This window comes from Camelina sativa, chromosome 15 (assembly GCF_030686135.1).
Source record: "Camelina sativa cultivar CO46 ecotype springtype chromosome 15, ASM3068613v1".
NCBI classification, from domain to species: Eukaryota; Viridiplantae; Streptophyta; class Magnoliopsida; order Brassicales; family Brassicaceae; genus Camelina; species Camelina sativa.
Window position 1 is genome coordinate 32,268,908 of NC_141894.1, and position 14,847 is coordinate 32,283,754.

General features: G+C 41.4%; 1 long non-coding RNA gene and 1 pseudogene across 3 annotated transcripts; one reads left to right on the forward strand and one right to left on the reverse strand.

The window, feature by feature from the left end:
* Window positions 1-473: 473 nt before the first annotated feature.
* Window positions 474-14,296, reverse strand: LOC109129239 (uncharacterized). 2 transcript variants are annotated; one of them, XR_015582929.1, is made up of 7 exons: window positions 14,233-14,296; window positions 14,100-14,140; window positions 13,930-13,983; window positions 2,019-2,185; window positions 1,462-1,516; window positions 848-886; window positions 474-733 (listed from the first exon to the last, which is right to left on the reverse strand). It is a non-coding gene; the product is annotated as an uncharacterized LOC109129239 (long non-coding RNA). The 2 variants fall into 2 exon arrangements; XR_002035425.2 differs by lacking the exon at window positions 14,233-14,296 and having other exon boundaries at window positions 14,100-14,221.
* LOC147927444 (uncharacterized) lies at window positions 3,294-7,795 on the forward strand (annotated as a pseudogene). Its single transcript, XR_015582928.1, has 2 exons — window positions 3,294-6,825; window positions 7,330-7,795. The product of XR_015582928.1 is annotated as an uncharacterized LOC147927444 (transcript).
* Window positions 14,297-14,847: the final 551 nt, after the last annotated feature.

Here is a 14,847-nt window from a genome sequence, read left to right on the forward strand (position 1 = left end):
TGTTTGTTTGCCTTGAGTTTGCATTTTCTTGTTTCACTAGTAAAAAAAATTTGTATAGTTACGAATAAATTTGTATGAATAACAACAAATCCGTAGGAAAAAACAATTTGCTACATATTTGACACCAATAAAATTTGTAACTATTTGGTCGTCGCAATGTTCCCCATTCTAGCAATTCGTAGCAAGTTGCTACAAATCTGATACAAAAAATAATAAAGCTAATTGCTACTACATGTTACAATTATTTACAAGGTTTTGTTATAAACAGTTTCAAACATATTAATAGATAATATCTACTAAAGGTAACAAGGTTGTTGTGGATAAATGACTGATAAAAAGCAACAAGGATAATCGTCATTACTTTGATACTAATTGCGACGTCTTTAATTTGTCATAGTATTCACATAATTTTTTTTTGCTGTATTAAATTGAATTTGTATATAATTTGCATATTAAAATCCTGTTTTGCAAAATTTATTTATATGTAACTATTTTTATTGCATAAATCATTAAAAATATCCATTACACAAAACATACATAACATATATTACATTTAATGAAATATCTAATCTTCATAACCTAAGGTTTTAGATTATACAAGAATAACACCAACATGCACTGTGATAAACCTTTGTTGAAGAAGCTCCTTCAAGGTTAAGCATTGTTTACCTCAATGGAAAAGAGAGTTTTATGTCTTTGTATGTTGTTATCTTCTTGGATTCCACTTGACAAACTGAGATAAAATCCACAAGAATGTGAAGTTGATCAAAAATAATACAATACTTTCAACTCATTAATACAATACTAAGGTGATTTTGTGGTAAAGTAAAGGAAGATATTCACTAACCAAATTTTCAACGCATCTTTCCTCTGCTTATCTCAAGACCTAAACCGCACAAAAGCAAAATGACCAAAAGTACCAGCGTTAGAACATAATACAATAATAGTTACAGAGAATAGTTACAGAGAATAGTTAAAGAGGATAAATGACACACATGAAGTAAATCCTTATACATCATCAAAACTACTACTTAGACAGATTCAGAGAAACCCAGGGCCGGCGCAAGTTATATTGCTGCCTGAAGCAAAGAATTTTTTTTTCCATTGCTAAACAAAGAAAACAAAATATTTTTATAAAAAATGCACCGGGTAGAATCGAACCCCTCAACTTCTAAAGGTATATGGATGTTTATACCACTGTACCACACGAGTCATTAATGATATGATGCTCCTAAATTAAATTATAAGTATCTGCTGCCTAAAGCCCTAGCTTTACCAGCTTTAGCTCCGGGCCGGGCCTGGAGAAACCCTTTCGAAAAAATATATAATTTTTTTCGGAGAATCAAATTAGGATCTACAGGATGCTTACAAAGATCTGAACAAATCCAAAACAAATCGAATTCAATAACAAAGAACAACACCAAACAGATTTGTTAAAGATTTGTGTGGTTTTGTGTATACCTTTGAGCTGAAGTACACAAGCCTGTGAATTCATCGAGTTGGAGCTGCCAGTGATCTGAGAGAGAGAAAGAGGAAAATGGTCATGACTTGAGAATTCTATCTAAGAAAAAAGTTTCAAACACTTTTTTCTTAGTGCGTTCAATAAGAAGCAATAAACACATTGTTTTGTGTGAGGCAACAAATGCACTTATATCCATATTGAACGTACTGACAGAGTGAATGCACATCCCATTCAAATTTTGAACCAATATAACATGCACAAGAACAATTGCACTCATAATTTTCTTTTGTCTAGGAAAATATTTCAAGGCAGAGCATGAATAACAGTCATCATGCATTGATGGTAATCCTCTACTTAAAAAAACATAGTTATCACATAGGAACAAGAATGAAAAATAAAATAAATATATAAGTAATTCTAATCTCCGGCGAAGAAAAACCAAAAAAATGTTGCCAGGAAAGAGTATATACAAAACTTATTGGGTGGCCGTAAAATTATCTACACTTGATCATATTTCATATTAGAAATTCAAAAAGAAGAAAGAAAATTAACTTACAATATCCTTTTATGGTATACTCTGGAACTCGGACACATTTTTGTTAGATAGTAGTAAATAAGATATACTCTCCTCTTCCTGCATCAGCTCCTACACCAACAACATAACAAAATTTAATATTAACTTGAGATTAATTATACCCGAGATTAACTGTTCTGACATATCCACTGATGAGACCATGGACGGCTCAACAAAACCACACGGACCTAAGGAGCAGCTCGAACATGAGGAAGCACCGGAGGACCAGCTTGAACCAGAGGAAGCACCGGAGGAACAGCTTGTACCAGCGGAAGCAGCGGAGAAAGCATTAACCGTTCCGGCGGGTCCTATAACAAGGTCACGGTCCAAGAGGTTCAACCAAGCCATCACTGGACTACTCAAGGAGCTGGACAAGAAGCTAGAAGACGTGACTCAAACCACTCGGACGTTGCTCACAGCTCAAGGTGCTCGGTAAAGGGTAAAATGTTGCTTTGGTGCTCTTTTTCCCTTGGTCAAGTTTTGTCCCATTGGATTTTCTTGACAAGGTTTTTAATGAGGCCTAAGTAACATTTTCAAGCCCTTTTGCCAGCCCAATTCGTGGTCCAAGGTTCCCCACAAAGGCCTTGGCCCATTTTCTTTCTATCTCTTTGCATTTATTGCTTTGTAATTTCCAAGACTTTGTGCATGAGCTTGCATGAGTGTGGACTCTTGCATGAGCTCGACCTCTTCTCCTTCTAGACTCTTCTCCTTCGTTCCCCTTCTCCTATTTAAAGACCATGTATCTCTCTTTTATTTCTCATCAAACATTTTAATCAAAAACCTTTCTTTTACTTGTTTGATCTGAGAAGTGTGTAATATCTTCTCAACTTGTTTTCTTCTTAGTGAGTCATATCTAAGTTGAACTCGAGCCTGAAGTCTAAGAGATTTTCATCTCTCTTGGAAGTTCACTTCAATCCACCTTTCTACCCGCTGCATCATTTCCCCCCCCCCCTTTCATCATCTTCAATCCGCTGCATAAACCACCCTTTCACCTTCCATTTCGTTGATCCATTGCATCTTCGGTCTCTTGATCTTCATCAGTCCGATCCATCTCCTTCAAAGCCTTGCGAGTGTGTTCTTGGGAGCAGATTCCTTACCAGGAGTCTATCATGTGGTATCAGAGCAACCGCTCTGCAATCAGGTTTTGAATTCCAATCGTCACTTTCTCTTATTTTCAGATATGTTGTTCATCTTGCGAGAGTTTTATAAAATGTTTTACTCGTCCAAAAATTATAAATTCAACTGTTTTAGAACCAAGAACGAGTCTAGTATTCTTGAAAATTGATTTGAGAATTTTTGGATTCGTTTTCATAATTTTCCCAGATCTGTTTTCATTTACGTGTTTTTGGAACTATTTACTTGTGAATCTTTGTTTTTCTTTGCAGGTACCATGGTTACGTCGGAAGAGGAAGAGTCATCTACATCCAGTCTTGAAAGGAAGATCCTTAAGTCAGTCACCGCAGCTATGTCAACCATGCTTGATGCAAGACTTGGCGCTCTACACTTGAATCAACCCAACCCGGAAGCAAATCAGCGACAAAGGCAGAACCAGGAAGAACCAAGGCAAGACGACGAGACCAGGCAGTACTATAGCCACGGTTCTTCACACAGCAGTCAGCGGAGGCGTCGACGAGAACGTCCAGTACCAAGAGATCCGTTGGGAGGACTTAAGTGCAAGATCCCAGCCTTTCACGGAACCAGCAACCCGGATACCTACTAGGAGTGGGAACAGAAAATCGAATTAGTGTTTGTTTGTCAAGAGGTCACCGAGGTCAACAAAGTTAAACTTGCCGCAACCGAGTTCTACGACTATGCTCTAAGTTGGTGGGATCAGCTTGTTACCAGCCGCAGACGTACCGGAGACATGCCGGTCGATACATGGAACCAGCTGAAAGCCGTCATGCGAAGGAGATTTGTGCCGAGTTATTATCACCGCGATCTTCATCAACGTTTGAGGAACTTAGTTCAAGGAAGCAAGACTGTCGAAGAGTACTTCAAGGAAATGGAAACCCTATTGCTAAGAGCTGATGTTCATGAAGATGGAGAAGCTATGATGTCGCGATTCATGGGAGGTCTCAACCGCGAAATCCAAGACCGTCTAGAAACCCAACATTATGTGGAAATTGAGGAGATGCTTCACAAAGCAGTCATGTTCGAACAGCAAATCAAGAGGAAGAACTCTCGATGTAGCTACAGCACCACTAAGACCAGCTACAGCTCAGGTAAGTCAAGTTATCAAAAGGAGGGCAAGCCCAGCTATCAGAAGGACTACAAGCCATTCGTCAAGCCAAAACCGTTTGAATTAGACCCGAAAGGTAAGGGTAAGGAAGTGATCACGAGGACAAGGGATATTTGTTGCTTTAAGTGTCAAGGACTTGGACATTACGCAAGCGAATGTGTCAACAAAAGGATCATGGTCCTAAAAGAAAATGGCGAGGTAGAATCTGAAGAAAAGCGTTCGGAAAACGACTCTGTGGAAGAGGGTTTGGAAGCCCCAGCTAAAGGAGAGCTGCTTGTTGCTAGGAGATCGTTGAGTGTTCTAACCAAGTCAGAGGAGCAAGCGCAAAGAGAAAACTTGTTCCACACGCGATGTGTTGTCAAAGACAAGGTATGTAGTTTGATTATCGATGGTGGTAGTTGTACTAATGTTGCAAGAAGGACTATGGTGGAAAAGCTTGGCTTAGAAGTTCTCAAACATCCAAAACCATATGCGCTTCAATGGCTCAACGAAAAAGGTGAGATGTCCGTCAAGGAGCAAGTCAAGGTGCCACTTTCAATTGGTAAGTATCAGGACGAAATCATGTGTGACATACTTCCGATGGACGCTAGCCACATTCTTCTTGGACGTCCATGGCAATCAGACCGACAAGTTCACCATGATGGCTTCTCCAACCGACACACCTTTGAACACAATGGCCGCAAGACGACTCTCATTCCCATGACGCCGCATGAGGTCTATCTTGATCAGCTTAGCATGAAACAGCGAACCGCCAAACAAACTGAACCAACCGATAACAAGGGTAAGAGCAAGGTAAGTCACAATAGTTTGCTATTTGTTTATAAAGAAACTCTTGCTTATTCTACTAACCCCGAACCGGTGCTACCGAGTAAAGTTGAGTTGGTTTTGCAAGAATATAGTGATGTATTTCCGGAGGATAATCCCATTGGTCTGCCACCAATCCGAGGGATCGAGCATCAAATCGACTTTGTGCTGGGAGCCGCTTTACCAAACCGACCAGCTTATCGCACCAACCCAACCGAAAGCAAGGAGGTTGAAAGACAAGTGAACAAGCTGATGGACAAAGGACATATTCGAGAAAGCATGAGTCCATGTGCCGTTCCAGTGTTGCTAGTACCAAAGAAAGATGGGAGTTGGCGTATGTGTTTGGACTGTCGAGCCATTAACAACATAACGGTTAAGTATCGCCATCCTATCCCTAGATTAGATGATATGCTTGATGAATTGCATGGCTCTAGCATCTTTTCTAAGATTGATCTTAAAAGTGGATATCATCAAATCCGTATGAAAGAAGGTGATGAGTGGAAAACGGCTTGTAAAACCAAACAAGGGTTATATGAATGGTTAGTCATGCCGTTTGGGTTAACTAATGCGCCTAGCACTTTCATGATATTGATGAATCATGTCCGTAGGAAGCATATTGGTGTATTTGTTGTGGTATATTTTGATGACATTTTGGTTTATAGCAAGAACTTAGAAGATCATGTCATGCATCTTAGACTTGTTTTGGATTTGCTTCGCAAGGAAAAGCTTTATGCGAACTATAAGAAGTGCACCTTTTGCACAGATAATCTTGTTTTCCTAGGCTTTGTTGTGAGTGCAGATGGAATCAAGGTTGATGAGGAAAAAGTCAAGGCAATCAGAGATTGGCCGAGTCCTACAAATGTGAGCGAGGTGAGGAGTTTTCATGGCCTAGCAGGGTTCTACCGACGGTTTGTCAAGGACTTCAGCACTATTGCCGCCCCACTTACGGAAGTGATTAAAAAGGACGTTGGTTTCAAATGGGAAGCTGCACAAGAAAATGCCTTCCAGGCTTTGAAAGAGAAGCTTACTAATTCCCCTGTTTTAATTCTTCCAAATTTTATGAAAACTTTTGAGATTGAGTGTGATGCCTCAGGGATAGGTATTGGAGCTGTTTTAATGCAGGATCATAAGCCCATAGCTTTCTTCAGTGAGAAACTTGGAGGAGCTACACTCAATTATCCGACCTACGACAAAGAGCTTTATGCTTTGGTCCGAGCCCTACAAACATGGCAACACTATCTCTGGCCGAAGGAGTTTGTCATTCATACTGACCACGAGTCTCTTAAGCACCTCAAAGGTCAACAAAAGCTCAACAAACGTCATGCGCGGTGGGTCGAATTCATAGAAACTTTTTCATATGTGATCAAGTACAAAAAGGTAAGGATAATGTCGTTGCCGACGCATTATCTCGGAGGTATGTTTTGCTTACTTCTTTGGATGCAAGATTGCTAGGTTTTGAGCAGATAAAAGACTTGCATGCTAATGATTCTGATTTTAGCAAAATATTTCAATCTTGTGAGAAGTTTGCCTTTGGAAAATATTATCGCCATGAGGGTTATCTGTTCTTTGAAAATAAACTTTGTGTGCCTCACTCTTCTTTGAGAGAATTGTTTCTAAGGGAAGCACATGGAGGTGGTCTAATGGGACACTTTGGAGTTGCTAAGACTTATAAGGTAATGCAAGAACATTTCCACTGGCCGCACATGAAACGAGATGTTGAACGACTTTGCGAACGGTGTGCGACTTGTAAGTAAGCTAAGGCTAAGGTTCAATCCCATGGTTTGTATACCCCTTTACCTATTCCTTTGCATACTTGGACTGATATATCTATGGATTTTGTGGTTGGATTACCTAGGACTAGGGCTGGTAAGGATTCTATTTTTGTGGTGGTTGATCGCTTTTCTAAAATGGCGCATTTCATTCATTGTCATAAAACTGATGATGCATCTCATGTTGCTAGCTTGTTCTTTAAGGAAGTTGTTCGTTTGCATGGCATTCCTAAGACCATAGTTTCTGATCGTGACACTAAGTTCCTTAGTTATTTTTGGAAGACTTTGTGGTCTAAGCTAGGAACTAGATTGCTTTTCTCTACTACATGTCATCCGCAAACAGATGGTCAAACTGAAGTTGTCAATAGAACCTTGTCCACATTGTTGCGTGTGCTTATCAAGAAGAACCTTAAGACTTGGGAGGATTGCTTGCCGCATGTAGAATTTGCTTATAATCATTCTATGCATCCTTATTGTGCAGATAATTCGGATTTGAGGTCAAATCCTTTTCAAGTGGGAGAGGATGATGAGATCATGGACGGCTCAACCAAACCACACGAACCTAAGGAGCAGCTCGAACCTGAGGAAGCACCGGAGGACCAGCTTGAACCAGAGGAAGCACCAGAGGAACAGCTTGTACCAGCGGAAGCAGCGGAGGAAGCATTAACCGTTCCGGCGGGTCCTATAACAAGGTCACGGTCCAAGAGGTTCAACCAAGCCATCACTGGACTACTCAAGGAGCTGGACAAGAAGCTAGAAGACGTGACTCAAACCACTCGGACGTTGCTCACAGCTCAAGGTGCTCGGTAAAGGGTAAAATGTTGCTTTGGTGCTCTTTTTCCCTTGGTCAAGTTTTGTCCCATTGGGTTTTCTTGACAAGGTTTTTAATGAGGCCTAAGTAACATTTTCAAGCCCCTTTGCCAGCCCAATTCGTGGTCAAGGTTCCCCACAAAGGCCTTAGCCTATTTTCTTTCTATCTCTTTGCATTTATTGCTTTGTAATTTCCAAGACTTTGTGCATGAGCTTGCATGAGTGTGGACTCTTGCATGAGCTCGACCTCTTCTCCTTCTAGACTCTTCTCCTTCGTTCCCCTTCTCCTATTTAAAGACCATGTATCTCTCTTTTATTTCTCATCAAACATTTTAATCAAAAACCTTTCTTTTACTTGTTTGATCTGAGAAGTGTGTAATATCTTCTCAACTTGTTTTCTTCTTAGTGAGTCATATCTAAGTTGAACTCGAGCCTGAAGTCTAAGAGATTTTCATCTCTCTTGGAAGTTCACTTCAATCCACCTTTCTACCCGCTGCATCATTTCCCCCCCCTTTCATCATCTTCAATCCGCTGCATAAACCACCCTTTCACCTTCCATTTCGTTGATCCATTGCATCTTCGGTCTCTTGATCTTCATCAGTCCGATCCATCTCCTTCAAAGCCTTGCGAGTGTGTTCTTGGGAGCAGATTCCTTACCAGGAGTCTATCATGTGGTATCAGAGCAACCGCTCTGCAATCAGGTTTTGAATTCCAATCGTCACTTTCTCTTATTTTCAGATATGTCGTTCATCTTGCGAGAGTTTTATAAAATGTTTTACTCGTCCAAAAATTATAAACTCAACTGTTTTAGAACCAAGAACGAGTCTAGTTTTTTTGAAAATTGATTTGAGAATTTTTGGATTCGTTTTCATAATTTTCCCAGATCTGTTTTCATTTACGTGTTTTTGGAACTATTTACTTGTGAATCTTTGTTTTTCTTTGCAGGTACCATGGTTACGTCGGAAGAGGAAGAGTCATCTACATCCAGTCTTGAAAGGAAGATCCTTAAGTCAGTCACCACAGCTATGTCAACCATGCTTGATGCAAGACTTGGCGCTCTACACTTGAATCAACCCAACCCGGAACCAAATCAGCGACAAAGGCAGAACCAGGAGGAACCAAGGCAAGACGACGAGACCAGGCAGTACTATAGCCACGGTTCTTCACACAGCAGTCAGCGGAGGCGTCGACGAGAACGTCCAGTACCAAGAGATCCGTTGGGAGGACTTAAGTGCAAGATCCCAGCCTTTCACGGAACCAGCAACCCGGATACCTACTAGGAGTGGGAACAGAAAATCGAATTAGTGTTTGTTTGTCAAGAGGTCACCGAGGTCAACAAAGTTAAACTTGCCGCAACCGAGTTCTACGACTATGCTCTAAGTTGGTGGGATCAGCTTGTTACCAGCCGCAGACGTACCGGAGACATGCCGGTCGATACATGGAACCAGCTGAAAGCCGTCATGCGAAGGAGATTTGTGCCGAGTTATTATCACCGCGATCTTCATCAACGTTTGAGGAACTTAGTTCAAGGAAGCAAGACTGTCGAAGAGTACTTCAAGGAAATGGAAACCCTATTGCTAAGAGCTGATGTTCATGAAGATGGAGAAGCTATGATGTCACGATTCATGGGAGGTCTCAACCGCGAAATCCAAGACCGTCTAGAAACCCAGCATTATGTGGAAATTGAGGAGATGCTTCACAAAGCAGTCATGTTCGAACAGCAAATCAAGAGGAAGAACTCTCGATGTAGCTACAGCACCACTAAGACCAGCTACAGCTCAGATAAGTCAAGTTATCAAAAGGAGGGCAAGCCCAGCTATCAGAAGGACTACAAGCCATTCGTCAAGCCAAAACCGTTTGAATCAGACCCGAAAGGTAAGGGTAAGGAAGTGATCACGAGGACAAGGGATATTTGTTGCTTTAAGTGTCAAGGACTTGGACATTACGCAAGCGAATGTGTCAACAAAAGGATCATGGTCCTAAAAGAAAATGGCGAGGTAGAATCTGAAGAAGAGCGTTCGGAAAACGACTCTGTGGAAGAGGGTTTGGAAGCCCCAGCTAAAGGAGAGCTGCTTGTTGCTAGGAGATCGTTGAGTGTTCTAACCAAGTCAGAGGAGCAAGCGCAAAGAGAAAACTTGTTCCACACGCGATGTGTTGTCAAAGACAAGGTATGTAGTTTGATTATCGATGGTGGTAGTTGTACTAATGTTGCAAGAAGGACTATGGTGGAAAAGCTTGGCTTAGAAGTTCTCAAACATCCAAAACCATATGCGCTTCAATGGCTCAACGAAAAAGGTGAGATGTCCGTCAAGGAGCAAGTCAAGGTGCCACTTTCAATTGGTAAGTATCAGGACGAAATCATGTGTGGCATACTTCCGATGGACGCTAGCCACATTCTTCTTGGACGTCCATGGCAGTCAGACCGACAAGTTCACCATGATGGCTTCTCCAACCGACACACCTTTGAACACAATGGCCGCAAGACGACTCTCATTCCCATGACGCCGCATGAGGTCTATCTTGATCAGCTTAGCATGAAACAGCGAACCGCCAAACAAACTGAACCAACCGATAACAAGGGTAAGAGCAAGGTAAGTCACAATAGTTTGCTATTTGTTTATAAAGAAACTCTTGCTTGTTCTACTAACCCCGAACCGGTGCTACCGAGTAAAGTTGAGTTGGTTTTGCAAGAATATAGTGATGTATTTCCGGAGGATAATCCCATTGGTCTGCCACCAATCCGAGGGATCGAGCATCAAATCGACTTTGTACTAGGAGCCGCTTTACCAAACCGACCAGCTTATCGCACCAACCCAACTGAAAGCAAGGAGGTTGAAAGACAAGTGAACGAGCTGATGGACAAAGGACATATTCGAGAAAGCATGAGTCCATGTGCCGTTCCAGTGTTGCTAGTACCAAAGAAAGATGGGAGTTGGCGTATGTGTGTGGACTGTCGAGCCATTAACAACATAACGGTTAAGTATCGCCATCCTATCCCTAGATTAGATGATATGCTTGATGAATTGCATGGCTCTAGCATCTTTTCTAAGATTGATCTTAAAAGTGGATATCATCAAATCCGTATGAAAGAAGGTGATGAGTGGAAAACGGCTTGTAAAACCAAACAAGGGTTATATGAATGGTTAGTCATGCCGTTTGGGTTAACTAATGCGCCTAGCACTTTCATGATATTGATGAATCATGTCCTTAGGAAGCATATTGGTGTATTTGTTGTGGTATATTTTGATGACATTTTGGTTTATAGCAAGAACTTAGAAGATCATGTCATGCATCTTAGACTTGTTTTGGATTTGCTTCGCAAGGAAAAGCTTTATGCGAACTATAAGAAGTGCACCTTTTGCACATATAATCTTGTTTTCCTAGGCTTTGTTGTGAGTGCAGATGGAATCAAGGTTGATGAGGAAAAAGTCAAGGCAATCAGAGATTGGCCGAGTCCTACAAATGTGAGCGAGGTGAGGAGTTTTCATGGCCTAGCAGGGTTCTACCGACGGTTTGTCAAGGACTTCAGCACTATTGCCGCCCCACTTACGGAAGTGATTAAAAAGGACGTTGGTTTCAAATGGGAAGCTGCACAAGAAAATGCCTTCCAGGCTTTGAAAGAGAAGCTTACTAATTCCCCTGTTTTAATTCTTCCAAATTTTATGAAAACTTTTGAGATTGAGTGTGATGCCTCAGGGATAGGTATTGGAGCTGTTTTAATGCAGGATCATAAGCCCATAGCTTTCTTCAGTGAGAAACTTGGAGGAGCTACACTCAATTATCCGACCTACGACAAAGAGCTTTATGCTTTGGTCCGAGCCCTACAAACATGGCAACACTATCTCTGGCCGAAGGAGTTTGTCATTCATACTGACCACGAGTCTCTTAAGCACCTCAAGGGTCAACAAAAGCTCAACAAACGTCATGCGCGGTGGGTCGAATTCATAGAAACTTTTCCATATGTGATCAAGTACAAAAAAGGTAAGGATAATGTCGTTGCCGACGCATTATCTCGGAGGTATGTTTTGCTTACTTCTTTGGATGCAAGATTGCTAGGTTTTGAGCAGATAAAAGACTTGCATGCTAATGATTCTGATTTTAGCAAAATATTTCAATCTTGTGAGAAGTTTGCCTTTGGAAAATATTATCGCCATGAGGGTTATCTGTTCTTTGAAAATAAACTTTGTGTGCCTCACTCTTCTTTGAGAGAATTGTTTCTAAGGGAAGCACATGGAGGTGGTCTAATGGGACACTTTGGAGTTGCTAAGACTTATAAGGTAATGCAAGAACATTTCCACTGGCCGCACATGAAACGAGATGTTGAACGACTTTGCGAACGGTGTGCGACTTGTAAGCAAGCTAAGGCTAAGGTTCAATCCCATGGTTTGTATACCCCTTTACCTATTCCTTTGCATCCTTGGACTGATATATCTATGGATTTTGTGGTTGGATTACCTAGGACTAGGGCTGGTAAGGATTCTATTTTTGTGGTGGTTGATCGCTTTTCTAAAATGGCGCATTTCATTCATTGTCATAAAACTGATGATGCATCTCATGTTGCTAGCTTGTTCTTTAAGGAAGTTGTTCGTTTGCATGGCATTCCTAAGACCATAGTTTCTGATCGTGACACTAAGTTCCTTAGTTATTTTTGGAAGACTTTGTGGTCTAAGCTAGGAACTAGATTGCTTTTCTCTACTACATGTCATCCGCAAACAGATGGTCAAACTGAGGTTGTCAATAGAACCTTGTCCACATTGTTGCGTGTGCTTATCAAGAAGAACCTTAAGACTTGGGAGGATTGCTTGCCGCATGTAGAATTTGCTTATAATCATTCTATGCATTCTGCGACTAAGTTTTCTCCATTTGAAATTTTTTATGGGTTCAACCCCACTTCTCCTTTGGATCTAATGCCTTTACCTTTGAGTGTGAGAACAAGTCTTGATGGCAAGAAAAAGACCGATTTAGTTAAACAGGTTCACAAAAAGGCTAAGGAGAATTTGGAGGCCCGGACGAAGCTGTATGAGAAATATGCAAACAAAGGGCGTAGAGAGGTCATCTTCAATGAGGGTGATCAAGTGTGGGTTCATCTTCGGAAGGAGCGTTTCCCGGAGGAGCGAGCATCCAAGCTAATGCCAAGGATTGATGGACCATTCACCGTGCTCAAAAGAATCAACAACAATGCCTACCAACTCGACCTCCAAGGTAAGTACAAAGTTAGTGGCAGTTTCAACGTTTCTGATCTTCTTCCTTATTGTGCAGATAATTCGGATTTGAGGTCAAATCCTTTTCAAGTGGGAGAGGATGATGAGATCATGGACGGCTCAACCAAACCACACGAACCTAAGGAGCAGCTCGAACCTGAGGAAGCACCGGAGGACCAGCTTGAACCAGAGGAAGCACCAGAGGAACAGCTTGTACTAGCGGAAGCAGCGAAGGAAGCATTAACCGTTCCGACGGGTCCTATAACAAGGTCACGGTCCAAGAGGTTCAACCAAGCCATCACTGGACTACTCAAGGAGCTGGACAAGAAGCTAGAAGACGTGACTCAAACCACTCGGACGTTGCTCACAGCTCAAGGTGCTCGGTAAAGGGTAAAATGTTGCTTTGGTGCTCTTTTTCCCTTGGTCAAGTTTTGTCCCATTGGGTTTTCTTGACAAGGATTTTAATGAGGCCTAAGTAACATTTTCAAGCCCCTTTGCCAGCCCAATTCGTGGTCCAAGGTTCCCCACAAAGGCCTTGGCCTATTTTCTTTCTATCTCTTTGCATTTATTGCTTTGTAATTTCCAAGACTTTGTGCATGAGCTTGCATGAGTGTGGACTCTTGCATGAGCTCGACCTCTTCTCCTTCTAGACTCTTCTCCTTCGTTCCCCTTCTCCTATTTAAAGACCATGTATCTCTCTTTTATTTCTCATCAAACATTTTAATCAAAAACCTTTCTTTTACTTGTTTGATCTGAGAAGTGTGTAATATCTTCTCAACTTGTTTTCTTCTTAGTGAGTCATATCTAAGTTGAACTCGAGCCTGAAGTCTAAGAGATTTTCATCTCTCTTGGAAGTTCACTTCAATCCACCTTTCTACCCGCTGCATCATTTCCCCCCCCCCCCCCATTTCATCATCTTCAATCCGCTGCATAAACCACCCTTTCACCTTCCATTTCGTTGATCCATTGCATCTTCGGTCTCTTGATCTTCATCTATCTGATCCATCTCCTTCAAAGCCGTGCGAGTGTGTTCTTGGGAGCAGATTCCTTACCAGGAGTCTATCATCCACAATGCCTATTTGTCCAATGCCTCAAATAGTTCTTTCACTCTTTTATCGTCTTTCCTGGATCCGAACACCAAACAAGGACAGAGTAAATAAGTGTTACTCATAATAAAAGTGCATTTATAATCTCAACTTCAACTTCTAAAAGCGAACAGGCATGCATTTTGTAACTTTACCTGGAGATACCTTATGTCTGTGAATAGAATGGCTTTTGGCTCTGCAGTTGGAATCAAGCTTAGGAATGTTCTGTTTTATTATGCAAACTCAGAAAAGTTGTCTAGATGTCTCTTTTTTTTAAAAGCCATTTACCTTAGCTTCGAGGTCAATATACCCCTTCTCAAGCTGTTTTCTAGAATCGATTGGTTTGGTATCCTAATCTTCAAAGGAACTAAGAGCTTAATATCAATCCGGTTCTACTTTTAATTTCACATGAAACTTGAGATGAGAAAACATATAACAATACTTCATATAGATCAGGTGAAAAGAAAAACTTCACCTTGTGGCTGGATTGATGCGTAGACGAAGAAGGCTTGAAGAAAAACCATCGTCTTTGTAGCCGAAATCAGCGACGGGAGTCAAAAGCTCTCGATCTCTTTCACGATTGGCCACTGCAATCGCCGGGTTCTCGTCTCCATCGCCGATATACTCAAGTCGGAGAAGAAGAAGAAAGAAAGAGAAAGATATGGCTTAAGTAAATTAACCTAATCGATAATCTCTCTGCAATTGATGTGACTGCTCCTCCATGTAACCCATCAAAGAAAATTTACAAATGAAAGATCAAGACTTTACGAAACCCATATTTTTTAATTAATTGAAAACCAGAGAGAAGAAGAAGAAGATTACGTCTATGTCTGGTGTTACGATGACGGAGCACGAGACACGGCCCCGAGCGATGGAGAGAACTTTGGCACGTGACGAAGAACG